We start from the raw sequence: 13,772 nt of genomic DNA, 5'->3' as shown, positions 1-13,772 counted from the left end.
AGCTCTGATGAGTTAATAGCAACAACAACAAATGCTTCTTACTGGCTTAAAACAGCACATTGGAACTTCTCGCTGAAGCTAGGTATCCAAAGTTGGTTGGCAGAAGGCATCCGTTCTTCATAGTCTGATGGAGGCAACAGCATCTTAGCATACTGTCCTTTCAACTGGGGTTATATAGGGTCCAACTTAATAAGGAGGGAGCTAGAAATTCTTGAAATGGAATGAAATACTTCTGCCCCAAAGGGACGTATGTCATTTCCACTGACATTTCGCATAGCCATCCGAATTTCAGCGGGCTGGAAAAGTGCAGTCATCCGGGTAGCCAGAAGTAGACGAGAATGGAAGCGTGGTAGGCACCGGTGATGTTTCCCACAGACCACGAACTGGATCACCAAATCATCAGTTCCTGCTTCTTCCCACCATGTTATACGCTTCACCCTTGACAAAGGAGATGATCTCCAATGCTCATTTAATCATGGCATGAAGATCGAAGTCCTGAAAATACTTTTAGAGGGAAATCTTTTGCTCGCTCTTCTCCATGGCCCTTAGCTCTCCCCTCTTGGAGGGTCTTCCTTTTCTATTCTACTGCTTGGCCAAATCTGAAATGAACACTGTGGAATGTGCTCTTGGCTCCATCACATCATTTTCTGTGGGTGGGCGTCTGGGTGACCCAGGGTCATTTTAGGTCTGAAATAGTCATGGGTTTCTGGTTCTTTTTTTAGTACAACTCTCTCAAACCTTAATAGGGATCGTATCTGTTTGATGCTAGCAATCTCTATCAGCCGGGAGCCCCAGCCTTCATTCTTTTTTTTTTTTTTTTTTTAAAGATTTTATTTATTTATTTGACAGAGAGAGAGACAGCCAGCGAAAGAGGGAACACAAGCAGGGGGAGTGGGAGAGGAAGAAGCAGGCTCACAGCGGAAGAGCCTGATGTGGGGTTCGATCCCATAACGCAGGGATCACGCCCTGAGCCGAAGGGAGACGCTTAACCGCTGTGCCACCCAGGCGCCCCCAGCCTTCATTCTTTTTAGGGCAAGGTTCCCCCAAGTGCTACATGGACAACATTGGTCAAGCACATCTCTGCCTCTGCTGTTTGACTTAATGGAAGGCACCCCAAGTCTGTTGGCATTGGCGCAAGAGCCACAGCCTAACCTCTTAACCTTGAGTCTTTTTCTCAAGTTGAAAAGTGGTTGATCTGGACTTCCACTTCTGGCCATGATGGAGTAACCTGGGCCAGATTTCACCTCCTGCTTTACACAACCAGAAAACTGGGAAGCATCTGTTTTCAGACACTGGGTATGAAGCAGCCCAGGATTGCCATCACTGACAAAAAGGAAACAAATGAGCTGAGCTCTACGATGGCCTAGCTTTCCACTTGGAGGCACGTTTGGAACCGTGAAGCAGGAAGAGGATGCCAAAAAGAACTGCAGTGGTCTCAAGGAGTCGAGAAAACAGAGGTAAGCATTCAGGGTGCCTAGGTGGCTAGAAATTATGGAGAACAGATTGAGAGAGGAAAAATGCCATAGAAAAAAGCTCCAGAAATCTGACTATGAGTTCCCTGGACTGTTTAGCTGAATAGCCATCTGCTTGTGCCTGGGATGAAATTCTAGAAGTTCAAGCAAGGGAGCTACTGGAGCACCATAAGCTGAACAGTTCCCAGAACCCACCCAGCGTCACAGTGAAGAGTCCCCATTAACCACTCAGTAGAGACCAAGAAGGGCCACACCTCCGTTGTGGCCTAACAAAGCTTATGAACAAAACTTGACAAGATCTGACTCAACAGCAAGTAACTTCATTGTCCATCAGAACAAAGCCCAGACTTCTTTAAGGAATACAACAAAATCAAGAATCAACAGTATAAACGTCACGATATCCAGGATACAAAAAAATTGCTAGATACAACACATTGGGAAGATAAGACTCATAAGTAGAAGAAAAATTAGCCAACAGAAACAGACCCAGTGGCCAATAAAAATCTGTGGCGAACATGCAGTCTTTTATTTAAAAATTTTTTTAAAGTAGACTCTATGCCCAACATAGGGGTTTAAACTCATGACCCCAAGATCAAGAGTTGTGTGCTCTACCGACTGAGCCAGCCGAATGTGCTGGTATTTTGAAATATCTATAAGGAAAAGAATTTTGACCTTGAAATCCTCATGCCATACACAGAAATTAACTTGAAATGCATCATTCATGTAATCATGAATGTTAACATTGTAAATCTTCTAGAAAAATATATAGGTACAAACTTTTGACTCTGGGATAAGCAAAGTGGGTTTTTTGTTTGTTTTTGTAAACACCCAAAGTACTTTATCATCATTAAGACAGAAACTATTTGAAAGACATCATTAGGAGGCTGGAAATAGGAACCACAGATTGAAAGAAAATATCCAATACATACATAAAATACATATAAGAGTTCTTTATGTATATTCTAGATATACGTAAAGAAGTCTTACAGCTCATAACAAGAAGACAAATAGCCCAATATGATATGAACCAAAGATTTGAACAGACATTTCATGAAAGAGTGTATACAAATGGTCGGTAAGCACATGAAACAACGCCCAACATCATTAGGCATTGGAGAAATGCAAATTAAATTCATGAGATACCACTATACACACATTTGAATAGCTACAATGAAAAGACGGAGAACCCCAAAGGTTGAGGAGTATGTGGAATGATTGGAACTGTCATATATTGCTTCAGGGAAGGTAAAATGGGACAACCATCTTGGAAAACTCTTTGGCATTTTCTTATCGAGATAAACATGTACATATCCTAAGACCCAGCAATTCTGATCTAGATAAATTACCCAAGGGAAATAACATTATGTGTGTCTACATGGAGGCTTGTTTATGATTGTTCAAACCAGCTTTACTTTTCATAGGCAAGAAGTGCATATGGTCCAAATTTTCATCACTATATGAATGGATAAAAAAATTGTAGTAGTCCCCACAGTGATATAGGACTTAGCAAAAAACATGATGACTTTGTTTGTTTGTTTTAAAAATTTTATTTATTTGTCAGAGAGAGAGTGCACAAGCAGTGGGAGCAGCAGGCAGAGGGAGAAGCAGATTCCCCGCTGAGCAGGGAGCCCAACGTGGGGCTCGATCCCAGGACCCAGGGATCATGATCTGAGCTGAAGGTAGACGCTTAACCTGCTGAGTCACCCAGGTGTCCCCATAATGACTTTCTGATACATGTAACAATGTGGATGAATTTTTAAAACATTATGCTGGGTGAAAGAAGCCAGACACAAAGGCATACATGCTGTATGAGTTTATTACATGAAATTCTAAGGAAACCGCATTTAATCTGTAGTGATGGAAAGCATATCAGTTGCTGATGGGGGCAAGGGTAGAGGGAGCTTGGGAAAGGGATGTGAAAAGGTTCTATATTTTGATTGGCTACGTAGAGTTGCCAAAACTCTCCAAATGGTGCCCTTAAAACGTGAATTTGATTGTAAATAAAGTAGATTTTTAAAAATATGGTCATTTGGGGGCGTCTGGGTGGCTCAGTCGTTGAGCGTCTGCCTTCGGTTCAGGGCGTGATCCCGGGGTCCTGGGATCGAGCCCCGCATTGGGCTCCCTGCTCCACTGGGAAGACTGCTTTTTCCTCTCTCACTCCCCCTGCTTGTGTTCCCTCTCTCGCTGGCTGTCTCTTTTTCCACCAAATAAGTAAATAAAATGTTAAAAAAATATATGGCCATTTGTATCTTTTTTTTTTTAAGATTTTTTAAAATTTTTATTTATTCAACAGAGATAGAGATAGCCAGCAAGAGGGAACACAAGCAGGGGGAGTGGGAGAGGAAGAAGCAGGCTCATAGTGGAGGAGCCTGATGTGGGGCTTGATCCCATAACGCCGGGATCATGCCCTGAGCCGAAGGCAGACGCTTAACCACTGTGCCACCCAGGCGTCCCTGGCCATTTGTATCTTAAAGGCAATTGTTTTAAAGAGTGAGTGAGTGGGAGGGAGAGGGAGAGAGAATCTGAGGCAGACTGTGCGCTGAGCACAGAGCCTGATGAGGGACTCGGTGCAGGGGTTCGATCCCAAGCCCTCTAGCTCATGACCTGAGCCGAAACCAAGAGTCTGATGCTTAACTCACTGAGCCACCTGAGTGCCCCCACTTAAAGGCATTTTTCAGCTTAGCTTTTATTCTTCAAAGTCACGTAAAAGTTACCTTTTAACTTTGCAAGACCCTGAATATTTTGTGTTCTCTCTACTCTGTTCCACTCTTACGTGGAAGCCAGCTAATTCTTTCACAAGCTCAACTTTTTTTATTTTACCTTGTCACATACAGGTAAATGTGTGCGTCTTCCAGGGCTGCATCACAAAATACCACCCACTGGGCAGCTTCCACTACAGAAATGTGTTTTCTCACAGTTCCGGAGGCCAGAAGTCCAAGATCAAGGTGCTAGCAGGATTGATTTCTCCCGAGGCCCCTTTCCTGGGCTTGCTGATGGCTTGTCCCACCTGGTTTTTTTCTCTGTGCATTGGCCTTTGGAGTCTGTCTGTTTCTCTCTCTCTTCTTATTAGGACATCAGTCGTAATGGGTCAGGGCCTCAACCTTATGACTTCATTTAGCCTTAATTACCCCCATAAAGGTCCTCTTTCCAAATGTAGTCACACTGGGCGTTAGGGCTTTGACATAGGCATTTTGAAGGCATACATTTGGTCCATTCGATTCTGTTATCTGGCCCCCAAATTCATGTCCTTTTCTTTCTTTCTTTGTAAACTTAAAAAAAAAATTATTCACTTATTTATTTTTGAGAACGAGAGTGAGCGAGAGAGAGCGCACAAATGGGGGGAGGGGGAGGAGCAGAGGGAGAAGCGGACTCCCCGATGAGCAGGGAGCCCAGACGTGGGGCTCGATCCCAGGACCCCAGGATCATCCCTGAGTCAAAGGCAGAAGCTTAACCGACTGAACTACCCAGGCACTCTCGTGTCCTGTTTGCTTGCAAAACGTTCACTTCCTCCCAGCAGTCCCCAAATGCTTAAGTCATTCTAGCATCAGCTCCAGCTCCACAGTCTCCTCTTAATACCCTATAAATCAGGACTGGGTGAGATTGGAGGCATGATTCATCCTGAGGCAAAATTCCTTTCCAGCTGTGAATCTGTGACACTAGACAACAGTCATGGTGGGACAGGTGTAGGACAGACATTCCCATTCCAAAAGGGAGAAAAGGACAGGACAGTAGGGGTGACCGGTCCCAAACAAGTCCCAAGCCTGGCAAGATGATTTCCATTAGGTCTGTTTTTTCCCCCATTAGATCTGAAGGCTCAAGAGTAGCCCCCTTTGGCTGCATCCTCTGCTCTCCAGGCCCACGGGGGCATGACTGGGTAGCAGCACTGTCCTCTGAGGTCTGGGTCACGGCCTTGCCCCTGGCTACATGAAAATGAGGAGACAGCCTCGCCCTCCGAAAACAAGGAGATGGGCCTGTCCCCAGGTCCATGATGGCAGTGACAGCCCTCTGGATTTCTGAATCACCCTTGGGTCCATTCTTTCCATTTCTTGACCGACCATATAATGCATGTTGGAAGCCAGATAGCTCTATTGTCCCACCCTGTAGAATCCCAGAATTCTCACAGCCTTCCCTCATTTCATCCTACCTCTGCCCCCATTTACTCCGTACTGGTAGTGTTCCTGCTGGCATAAGACCGTCTCTATACCTCACTCCTGCCTGGATGGCTGCTTAAACCAGTGAGTTAAACCTATGACCTCATTATCAAATAATTTTCCAACCATACCCTTGGTGTTCTCTCCAGGTCATGCTTTCCCTTCCTTCCTCCCTTCCTCCCTTCTCCCCTTCCTCCCTTCTTCCCTCTCTTTCTCCCTCTCTTCCTCTCTCTCTCTCTTTTTCCTCTCCCTCCCTTCCTTCCCCTCTCTCTTCCCTCCCTCCCTCCCTCCCTCCCTCCCTCCCTCCCTCCCTCTCTCTTTCTTTCTTTCTCTCTCTCTCCCTCCCTCCCTCTCTCCCTCCCTCCTTATCTCTTTCTCTCTCTCTCTCTCTCTTTCTTCAATATGGACAGGTGACCATTTTCTAAATCTTCAAGTTCTGGTGGCTTTTTGCTCAGTAATGAATTTCTCTCTCTCTTCTCTCATTTTACTATAAGCAGTTTCTCCTAAGATACTAGGCTGTACCTCCAACGCTTTGCCTAGAAGTTCCCTCTGCTAAATATCCAAGTTCATCATCTTTAATTTCTGCTTTCCAGAAAACATAGAACACAACTTGGTCAAGTTCTTTGCCACTTAGCTGGCAGTCTAACTAGGTCTTTAAAAGACCATTCCACCATTCTTTCAAGAGAGGGGAGGGGAGGTGGGGAACATGGTCATGCCAGTGAATTCTACGAGCATGGGCCCATTGCCTCACTTATTTGCTGTAAAGTGAGTTCCTTGATCCGAAGCAGTGCCGTGTGGAATACCATGACAGTGGATAAGGCATGATGTCAGTCCCCGGATGGGAGTTTGGGCAGAAGCGCTGCATGCAGGGAAGACAAATCCATATCCAGAGTGTCTTTTCCCATATGAATGACACGTTGCCTTGTCCATGGTGGAAGTGGTCCAATGTAATCAACCTGCCACTAGATGGCCGGCTGCTCATCCTGGGCAGGGGCACCATATTGACTCAGTTTTGTTCTCACTGCTGGCCAACTGGGCGTGGCCTGGTCAGTTTCGGTGAATGGAAATCCGTGTTGCTGAATCCATGCATAACCATCCCTGCCATCATGGCCGCTTTGTTCCTGAGGCCCCCGGATGACGATGGGGTGGGTAGAAAGAGAGGCTAACTAGTATCCATAGAACAGGTCATCCTATCCAGTTAGTTATTAAAATGCCCCTCTGCTTGGTTGCTCTTTGTCGAGCATTCCCCGGGGGACACAAGTACCTTCACATTTTTTGCCCATTCAGAGAAGTCTATTCACGTAACTCATCACCAGACCTGTCACCAGTTTTCCACTGGTGTTTGTTCATTGGTCCATAATCCACCCCCAAGTTTTTGCAGATAACAGTGTTACCAAATATTTTTCCACTGTTTTTTATAACTTCCATGATCAGTTTCCCCATTATCCACCAGAACAACTACTTAAGCTAGCACTATATGTTTTAAGATTTTGTGATGACATCATCCCACTTCCCGTGGGGAGACCCACCTGCCATGTGGCTTCAGGATGAGAGAGTTGAAAAACTCCCTGTTAGTAAGGTTGTAGAGAAGTAGGATCCTCTGTGTACTCAAGATTAGAGGAAATCTGGATATTGGCGAACTTCCGTATCGTCTACCTTAAGAGCATAGGGTTAGACATTAACATTGGTTCCTTCCTTTGGATCACCCAAAACCGATGCAAGTCTGTAACCAGAGCACCGATAAAAGCAGTGGCCATCCTAATACACTCGATCCCTGAACAACACGAGCTTGAAACGCTGTGGGCATGAGTCAAACTGTGTTCTGTGTTGGTACCGTGTATGAGGCTGGGCCTGAAGATAGCAGGACAGGTTCTTTCGAGGGAAAGATGGACATTTTCACGCTCAGTTTTCAGTGTCAGCTTGACTGGGCTGTTGTCCCCCGTCATGGAATCTGTTGTATATGTGACCAAAGTGTGTAATCAGTTTCAGCAAGGTGGATTATCCTCGATCATCTGGGTGGGCCTGACTTAAGCAGTTGAAAGGCAGAACTCAGACTTCCCAGATGAAGAAATTCCACCTTTAGGTTGCAGCTTCACCCTGTGCCTGAGAGGTCCAACCCGCCCTGCCCTTCCCGATGGCCTGCCTTATAGATTTTGGACTTGCCTCGCTGGCTTTGGGTGTAGGCTACTTCCTCGCGATCATTCTCCTTATATATATACCTTCATATACACCTCCTACAGGTTTGGTCTCCCTGGTGGAACCCTGACCAATACAGACATGATGTGAGATGGAACAAGGACACACTGGAACCCAGGAGGACCAAGGAGAGCCTGCACCTCCCAACCTCCACTCTGACGATGCTGGTGACCTGGAGGGAAAGCTGGCGCCTCCCGTCACGGAGCGAGCACGCACTTTGTTCGGGAGCTGGAGAAGCAGCAGGATCCAGCAGGAACTGCTGCAGCCCTAGTTGCTTTGTCATGCTGACACGGTGAGCTAGCAGATGCAGGACGAGGCGCCTGAGCTCCTGCGTCACCTGACTTGACATTGACCTTCCGAGTATAAACATGGCTGCTGCTTCCCTTGCACGCTCCAAACCTTGTGCACATTTTCCCCGTGCCCCATCCTAGCCCGGAGCCATACGGAGAAGCGGATTCGGGGAAGCATTGTTCTGGCTTAGCTAGGTTGACCCAATATAAAACCACCACCACCACCACTACCATCAGCTATCCTGGGGGAGGATTTCTTAGAAGCTTCCACATGACACTGTATTTTATAGCTCCTTGGCCAGAATCCGCGGGCCACCTCCGACTGCGTGTCTAAGAATCAAGGATTCTCTTCTAAAGAAAGGGAGATGGATACTGGGGTCAATGTTTGAGGACTACTCTTTATGGGACCTAGTTCCTACCTTGTAGAGCCGAACTTTCAGGAGGGGAAAGAAGACACTAGACCAACCGCTAGTGAGCTTAGAATTTCCAGTTAAATTGAAATACTTCCCCGGGATGGTCCCTTGGAAAACTTCACAGAGCGTTTTTATGTTTAAAGAACTTTTCGTAGATCAAAGTATTATCCTCAGGATAGCAGTGAACCACGATAAGCGGGCTGTCCCTTACCCTGGGCATCAGAGTGTGACAGATCAGAAGCTGGACTTTTGAAAGGCTTTTTGAGCAAGTGTTTTTCCCCCCTGGAAGAAGAAGAGGAAGGGTTAGTGGCCAGGGGCCTCCCAAGTATACAGAATGCTTTGGGTATCCGCTTTAGTACAACGGAAATGAAACCCATTTAGATGATGGGTTTACAGAGATGGGATAGATTTTATTGAAATGCCTCTTTGTACGAATTCAGCCCAATCAACTCCAGCTCGTACTTGGGCAGTAATAATAATATGTCATGTCTGTGGTGCTTCATCACGGGCCAGGCACCGGTCGAAGGAGGTCATGTAGATGATCTCATCTATTCTCATAAGAACCACACGAGGAAGCTGCTGTGACTATTTTTCACATTTTACAGAGAAGAAGCCAATGCACAAATGGGTAAAATACATTCAGGAAGATCATATTAACAGCCGGGATGAACTCAGGACATGGGGCTCCAGGCCCTTTCTCTTGCATTCGCCTGGTGCCCCTCTGGATCCTGACTCGTCCCAGAAACAGCATATCCAGGACCTTCTCTTTACTAGGGCAGGAAAGTGAATACAGGGAAAAAGCATTTCAATGACAAGGTCCTAAACCAAAAGGGGTTTCTGTATAGCCCACAGATAACTGGAGAGTTCCATTAGCAGAAGCCCCATTCTTGGATCATTCTCATTAAATACAGTTAATTAAATAATAACTTCTTACTATATTGGGATCAGTTCTAATAGAAAAACATGGAAACTGACGGTGAAGGACAGGGAAGGAAAGGTATAGGTGGGGGAGCTTAGCACCCCTACTGGGGACCTGCAGGATTGCCCTTAGGTGGTCTTAAGGCTTCCTTCCACACCTATGGGGCTGGAGGCTTGGCCCTAAATTCTGTGTAGACGGGTCCGGGTCCTGTTTGGCGTTCCTCCGAAGTTCCCCGGGGGCCCTGGGATTTTGCACAGCACAGGGGCTGAATAACTAGTTCAGGAAGGAGTACTTGAAGGAAGAGGCTTGCGAGCAAGTGACTAGCGTTAGAATCTTCTAGACTGGTGCAGTATGCCCCATTTTATGCTGAAGGTACCATTGGGAAAACAAAAACAGATGTTGTTTACTTCCATTACCAGGATCCACTGGGACCAGGAACCCACACGCAGCACCATAACTAGCCTGTTATGTCTGGGGGGGTTGGTGTGGGATTTGACACAGAGCCCACCCGGGGGCGTGTATATGCTGACAGACAGCCCTGTGACCCCCAGTAAGAAGGCAGCTGGAGGGCAGAAGATATGATTTTGCATTGCTCTTGAAATGGCTTCATACCTCTTTTTTTTTTTTTCCCTTTTTTTTTTTGGCCATGTGCCTGGCAGACAAAAACCCCACCAGGCTGAGTGTTGCAGAAAATACGAACGGAGCCTGAAGCCAGAAAACCCAGGGTGAATTTCGTCTCCTTTTCCAGGCCTCTGATGACAAAAGGCCCCCAGCGTGACAAAGTGCCCGCCTGCAATTCACCTGTCTCGAAATCCTCTCGCTTCCCTCCCTCCCTCCCTCTCTCTTCTTTTTGTACACGTGCCAATGGAATATAGGAAAGAAAGACTGAACAGTAGCCATCAAACTCCGGAGGGCTAGAGACATTTCTGCCATTCAGAGAATTTATGAAAATCCCCCGTCTCTGGAAGGCTCTCCCGGCTGGGAAGGCTCGGCGCGGCTGGTGAGTTCCCTGCAGCAGCTGGGAGCCGAGCTATAAATAGCGCGGGGCGGGAAGCGCCGGGCGGCGGGGGAGCGGGCGGGAGATCCCCGGCTCTCCCCTCCACCCGCCGCGGCGCGTGCTCGGCCCGGGGAAGCCGGCGCTGCGGGCGGCGTTAACCCCCACGGCGCCTCGGCGCTCCGAGCGCCACCGGGCCCCGCGACAGGGCGAGCACGCCGGCGGTGGACCCGAAGACGCCCTTCTGACCGTGCCCCGGGAGAGCCACAGTTTGTGCTTTCCCGCCCTCCCTCTTTTGCCTCGGAAGCTCTGGGTAACACCCGAAATTCGGCCTTGAAACACGCCGCGCGCGCGCACACACACACACACACGTATTTGCTCCGTGTACTCCCCCACCTTCCCCCTTTCTTTCTTCGAGCGGCTTAAATCCAAACATTAACCTTAAAACCATCCCCAAATTTGGTCTTGGGGATCATGTTGGCTTTCAGATTTCAGCCCAGGGTTTCCTCCCCCGCGCTGCTGGGGCTGCTTAAGGACAGTTACTTTCCCCGGGAGGGACCGGTCAAGTGGAAACTGTGTGTGTGTGTGTGTGTGTGTGTGTGTGTATGCGTGTGGTTTATTTTGGGCGCATGCACACCCCTCCGTAGCCTCAAGGTCGGCAATACCCTGCCGAGCACTCCGGGTCCCCTCCGATCGGGCTCGCCCCTGCCAGCCAAGGACTCACAAGGAGGGAGTCCCCCAGTCCCGGCAGGGCAGCCTGCGAGCAGGTGCGGTGTTGGGTACTCTCGGTGCGGAAGAGGCACCGGCGAAGAGCTGGGTCTTCCGAAGGTGGAGCCCGAGCAGCCGCCCCCGCCGCACCCCCAGCCCGGCCCCCGCGTCCCCGACTCCCCGGCGGGTGCTCGGCGCCCCGGACTCCGGGAGGAGGAGGGAGGGGCACGGCGCCCTCCCGGAATCTGACAGCCAGAGAGGCAGCTGGTTCCCGGCCAGGACTCCCGATCCTTCTCAGATGGAAACAGTTTCTCCCAGGGAACCTGCCGGAATTCTCCGTGGAATCTCACTTGGGCTTTGCCTCCTGGCGCATTTCACCAAGGCCGCGTTTACCACTTTGAGGCAAGGAAGGCTCCAAATGGAGCGGGGCTCCTGGTGGCCGAACGAGGTAAGCTTTCCACTAAGGTGACATTGACTGGGGGGGGGGGGGGGGGAGGGCACAGATTTAATGGGGACTATCCTCTCGCAGGCAGGATGGGGAAATGAAGTTTGCCTTGGGCTTCCCAGGCCTCTTTCTGCTTGACCTCCCCCCCCTTCCGCCCCCACTCATGCCTTAAAAAGAAAAATTACCCTGGGTGGGTGGGAGGTGGAGGGACTCCCTTAGGTTTTTATTTTCAGCATTTTAATGTTTTGCACTAGAGGCAAGGGCCTTAGTGCGACCAGAAATCTCCCATCTCCCCTCCATCTCTTCCACCTTCTGCCCTTTTTCCCTTGCCTTACTTCTCTGCTCCCTTCTTCCCTCATCCAGCCTACTTTTATTTCTTTGCCATCCCCCTTGCTGACTTGGCTTTCTCCTCTTGGAAAATACACACCACAAGAAAAGGAGAGAGGGAGACGTTGTGATTTTGTGTGTAACGCAGCCCTGGGGTTGTAGGGTGTATGGATTGATGGCTTGTGAATCATTTATTCATGAAGCATTGTTGAGCCCCTCCTCTGTGCTGTTAATTTCAGCTTCTTGGTGGGCCGGGTGACCAGGCCGTTTTTGGGAAAAGAAACCGCCGCCCCCCACCTTCCCCCCCCAAGTACTCTCCACTTTCCTCCAGGCTGCGGGAGGGAAGGGGCATCTGCAAGACCAGTGTGGGTATAGAACCTGTGGGAGGAAGAGGAAACTCACCAGGGCCAGGCTGGTTTGGTTTCTGGTGCTGGGCAGCCAGGGAGTAGTGATACCAGCATTCACACATGAATAATTGTAATTGACGTTTATGGGGTGTTTGCTGTGTCTGTGGCATTTTCCGAGAACGTTGCAAGTATTAGCTCATTTAAACCCCATAAGGACCTCATGGAGTAAGGATTGTTATGATCTCGTTTGTACATGGCACAACTCAGGAACAGATGATTTTGGTAATGAGTTCATGATCACACAGCTGGTAGTTGGGAGCCGAGATGGCAACTCAGAGCGTCTGACGGTAGAGCACAACTCTGAGTCCTTTACGCATCTCTGTCTCCGAGTACTGATCCATCCCCTCTGTTCTAGGCCCTGGAGATGGGAGGAGGGAGCAAAGCAAGCATGATGCTTGGAGCTTGTATTTTAGCTGAGGGAGACAGACAGACAATGTATCAGGTAACCAAGTAGATAATTTCATAGTAGATAACCACCAAGGAAAGAGAGCAGAGTGATGTCCTGGAGAGTGGCCAAGGGAAGTTCTCTTTGTGTGGCCTTTGGACATTCAGGCTGAGACCACAAAGCATTGAGGCGAGGAAATAAATAGCCAGGGAACATATGAAGTGACAAACATTCCCTTTAGTGATCAGGGGAATCCCCATCAAGGCCATGTGGAGATATTTTGCTTGTGTTCCCGGTTGAACACGTGTAAGACTTTCTCCTAGGTATAAGCGTGGAAGCAAGTTCAACTGTTTGATCGCAAGTAAATAAATATTCAGGTTAGGATATAAAGCTAAACTGTTTTCCAAAGTCATGGTACCAATTCATACTCCCACCAGTGATGCTGGAAGGCCCTGTGAAGCCACATCCTGTTCGATCATTTCATAATGTCAGACTTTTTAATTTGGGGCCAAACAAATGGATATAAAAGGCTATCTCAGTGTGGCCCCATAATGAAAACCTGGAGAGTGGACGAATGTTCCTCACACAGAGGAATATTATACATCAGTCAACAATGAATAAATGACATAATGATATGATTGGATTTTAGCAATATATTATTAAGTGAAAATTAAATCTAAAAGATTACATATAGTATGATCATCTTTTATGACATTAAACACTACTGAAATAAAAAACCCTAGCTATTTAGGAATACGCTGGCTGGAAGCCTTACTGATAACAGGGATTAACACGTATTTTATATGTTAAATGTGTTATATACTATATTTTAATGATCATACCTTTTCGTTAATTTTTTTTAGTATTCCTAGGCTTCGTGGTTCATTTGTGAGTTTTTTCAAATTGTTGCAAATCTCCAAAAAGTTTTCTAACATATTTATTTTAAAAAAATCCACATGTAAGTGGACCTATGCAGTTCAAACCCATGTTGTTCAAAGGTCAAGTGTGTGTATAGATGCAATCACATTACATAAATAGGAAAGCAAGAGGATGATGAACGTGGGA

General features: G+C 47.6%; 2 long non-coding RNA genes across 5 annotated transcripts in view; both read left to right on the top strand.

Moving 5' to 3' along the window:
* The first annotated feature begins 807 nt into the window (after positions 1-807).
* LOC148110150 (uncharacterized) lies at positions 808-10,437 on the top strand. Its single transcript, XR_015724610.1, has 4 exons — positions 808-1,457; positions 4,307-4,417; positions 7,864-8,111; positions 10,101-10,437. It is a non-coding gene; the product is annotated as an uncharacterized LOC148110150 (long non-coding RNA).
* A 10-nt stretch (positions 10,438-10,447) lies between these two features.
* LOC123790457 (uncharacterized) overlaps positions 10,448-13,772 on the top strand; it is a 295,934-nt gene continuing 292,609 nt past the window's right edge. For 3 of the 4 annotated variants that reach the window (XR_015724606.1, XR_015724609.1, XR_015724608.1), the window contains exon 1: positions 10,448-11,591. This is a non-coding gene — a long non-coding RNA (uncharacterized LOC123790457). The remainder of the gene's footprint in view (positions 11,592-13,772) is intronic. The other variant, XR_015724607.1, reaches the window with a different exon arrangement.

This window comes from Ursus americanus, chromosome 5 (assembly GCF_024610735.1).
Source record: "Ursus americanus isolate L20-20 chromosome 5, mUrsAme1.1.p, whole genome shotgun sequence".
Lineage (NCBI taxonomy): Eukaryota > Metazoa > Chordata > Mammalia > Carnivora > Ursidae > Ursus > Ursus americanus.
This window is presented reverse-complemented; position numbering and strand designations above follow the sequence as displayed.